Genomic DNA, 2,894 nt, shown 5'->3' on the forward strand with positions numbered 1-2,894 from the left:
CGGCGACGCCGGGCCCCAGACCCTTAGGCCCTACCGGCCCAAAAGGCAGCCCGCCCGGCCCCGGCCGGGCCCGCCTAGACGCGGCCTTGGCCCTGCGCGCTGCCCTCCGGTCGGCCCCGGGTCGCCCTGGACAAACAGACCCCTCCCGTCGAACTCATTACCTCCCCAGGCAACTGGTGTATACTTTAGGAAACGGACCCCGAATGACTGTCAAGTCGAGGACTTTCGACTTGGGAGTCTCCCTCACGAGGGGACCCCATAATGTCGTGGGCATTCAAACAAATTTCGAGGGCCTCCAAATTACCGGCGTTTGTTAATTTATTTGATTCCATGAAAATGAGAGAGTTACCAGCCTAGTCTGATATTGATGACAGCGCCATTCTTAGCATTCTGGTAACTCTAGGAAATGACATGGCTTTGACAATGTTTCCACGCACTGTGATCCCCCCCCCCCTCAACGCTTGACGTTTAACGTAACGGGTTACGTTTAGTTCAATTTACAGCTTAACGTGACGCGTCAACTTCTTTTGTTACTGCTGCTCCCAACCCAGTTTGGTGCACCACGCGGGGGGAGGTTTACCGCCGCCCTGGCCCCGCCAGCGGATCAGTCTCGCCGCCCTCGCCCAATCATGTCGTCACTTTTGGGAGGGCGGCGTCCCCGGCTTTGGGTCCCTTCTCCCCGGCCACCCCCTCCGGCCCGCGCGACCCTCTCGCACATTCTGTCTGTCTGTCTGTCTGTCTGTCTGTCTGTCTGTCTGTCTGTCTGTCTGTCTGTCTGTCTCTCTCTCTCTCTCTCTCTCTCTCTCTCTCTCCCTCTCTTTCTCTCTCTCTCTCTCTCACTCTCACACACACACACACACACACACACACAGCGGCAATTCGATTGGGACCTATACCTAGGACGGGAGGAGAGATGTACGACCTGCAGCGCAAGCAAGCACAAGCAATCCGGACAATCATGGGAAAAAAGGGGCAATAAAGGATAATGTTCTAAAAAATAATTTTAAAAAATTAGCGCAATTACTTTAAGAAAGCTTAGCAAAAAAAAGTAATGTGCGTTTTTAGTTGCTGATTTTTCTTTTTCAGCGTGGTCCTTGCCATAGTGCGCCTGGCTGCCTGGGTGAAGGTAGGTACAAGACTTCGGAAGAAAGTTATCCCCGAGGGTAACATTCTTCATGAGGAGCGCAGCTCTCTGACCTGGCTCCGAGAAATCCTAACATTATATACATACATGACGCCGTAAGAATGGGGATCCCGCGAAAACAAGCTCTTGCAAACTCCCATCATAAAAAACTTTGGCGCGTTTTGTATGACTGTAACGCTGCGGCTGCTTCAGAAGCACACGTCATATGGCCGTGTACACGACTACAACACGGGCAAAAATGGTTAGCTATTTAGCTAAACTAAAAGCCAAGGACGAGATAGCCAATTAGTTAGCTACACAGCTCAGTGGCGTATTAAGGGGGGGGCGGACATGGGGGGCGGTGCATCGAAAGTTGCCTACATACAGGGGTTTTGTAGGTCAAATTGCCTACCTTTAGGCGGCTATATAGTGGCCCACAGGGGGGGCGATCGCCCCCACCGCACCCCCCCTTAATACGCGCCTGACACAGCTCAATAATTAGTTATCCCGGTTTAGTTATTTCCGTGGAGGGGGCTGCTACGAGACGAGGAACGTCGACCCCCCGAAACGCAACGGCCCGCGGTGCGTCGCGCCGCCAACAGAATGTAGGCGCGTCATCTGAGGGGCGCTTGACCGGGGCGCGACTCACGCGTGTCTCGCCTCGCGTAGCGTCGCGCCGTCGCAGCCCAAAGCGCTAGGGGCGGACGCACTGGGCGGACGACGCTCCCAGCCGCGGGTCCAACGAGACGCAAAACTCCACGACCTACATTCCGTACACCACGACCAAAACAGCAAACAAATGCGAGGCGGATCGTCAAAGCAAATCGTCGCGGCGCCTCAAGGGAAAAAGAAATAAACAAACAAAAGAAAAACGTTTATAGCTTCCGTCGGAAACTCACCTGCAATGGGTGTGTGGATGCGTAAGGTGTGGCGCCCGATCAGCGGAATCTGAAAAAGCGACAAAACAGACGGCGACTTAGACAGGGCAGCTTCAAGACCACGTCCCGCTCGGTGCCAGCGCCCCGGCCGCGGAGGGAGGAGGGGGGGGGGGCGACGCCGAGCACGGCCTCCGCGCGGGGCCGCGGCGGACATGGACGCCGACGACGACGTGGAGGTGCTCGCGTGCGCGGGGCACACCGTCAAGTATACGTCAGGGAGGTGTTCGCGACATCGCGGCTACAAGGCCGTCGACGCGTGAAGGTGCACGCGTGCGCGGGTCACTCTGTCGGGTACACGTCGTGGGGGTGCACGCGGCCGAGGGGCGCGCGACATCGGCTGCAAGGTCGTCGTCGTGGAGGTGCACGCGTGCGCGGGCGCCTCTCGCGTCGCCTGTCAGCGACGTCATGGGCAGGTAAAAGGAGGGAAAGGGGGTGAGGTGGGGGGGCTTCCAGCGGGCCAACTGGGAGGAGAGATCAGAAGACTACGCAGAACTTTGTCGGTTTCTGCCGCAGCTTTTGCACACACAGACTACTGCGTGGTCGGTATTTCCGGTCCGCCTCACTCACTCGCGAGTCTCTCCTCCTCCCGTATGACCACCCGGAGAACAGTTCGGTAAACTCACCCCCCCCCCCTCCTCTTCTTTCCCCTTTCTGTTCTTTCACTGGCGGCTCTCGCGCGCGCGCTCAGAAGAAAGTGCCTACCGGCCGGCCTGTGACCGCCTGGCAACACGGAGCCGCGTGCCGCCGCGCCAAAGGATTCGGGATATTTCCAGGAGCTCCGCAGGAGTCACCCACCGCACCTCGAATCCTTGAATCACACCAAACTCTCTCCC

The 2,894-nt window shown here is 57.5% G+C and overlaps 1 protein-coding gene across 3 annotated transcripts in view; it reads right to left on the reverse strand.

The window, feature by feature from the left end:
• Positions 1 to 2,894, reverse strand: part of LOC113208527 (putative fatty acyl-CoA reductase CG5065) — a 24,566-nt gene that overhangs the window by 18,397 nt on the left and 3,275 nt on the right. For all 3 annotated transcript variants that reach the window (XM_026425553.2, XM_052271386.1, XM_026425557.2), the window contains one exon: positions 2,023 to 2,071. The gene's annotated coding sequence lies outside the window, so the exon portion shown is untranslated. The remainder of the gene's footprint in view (positions 1 to 2,022; positions 2,072 to 2,894) is intronic.

The sequence above is a fragment of the Frankliniella occidentalis genome, unplaced genomic scaffold, assembly GCF_000697945.3.
Source record: "Frankliniella occidentalis isolate FOCC.00 unplaced genomic scaffold, Focc_3.1 Scaffold160, whole genome shotgun sequence".
NCBI lineage: Eukaryota > Metazoa > Arthropoda > Insecta > Thysanoptera > Thripidae > Frankliniella > Frankliniella occidentalis.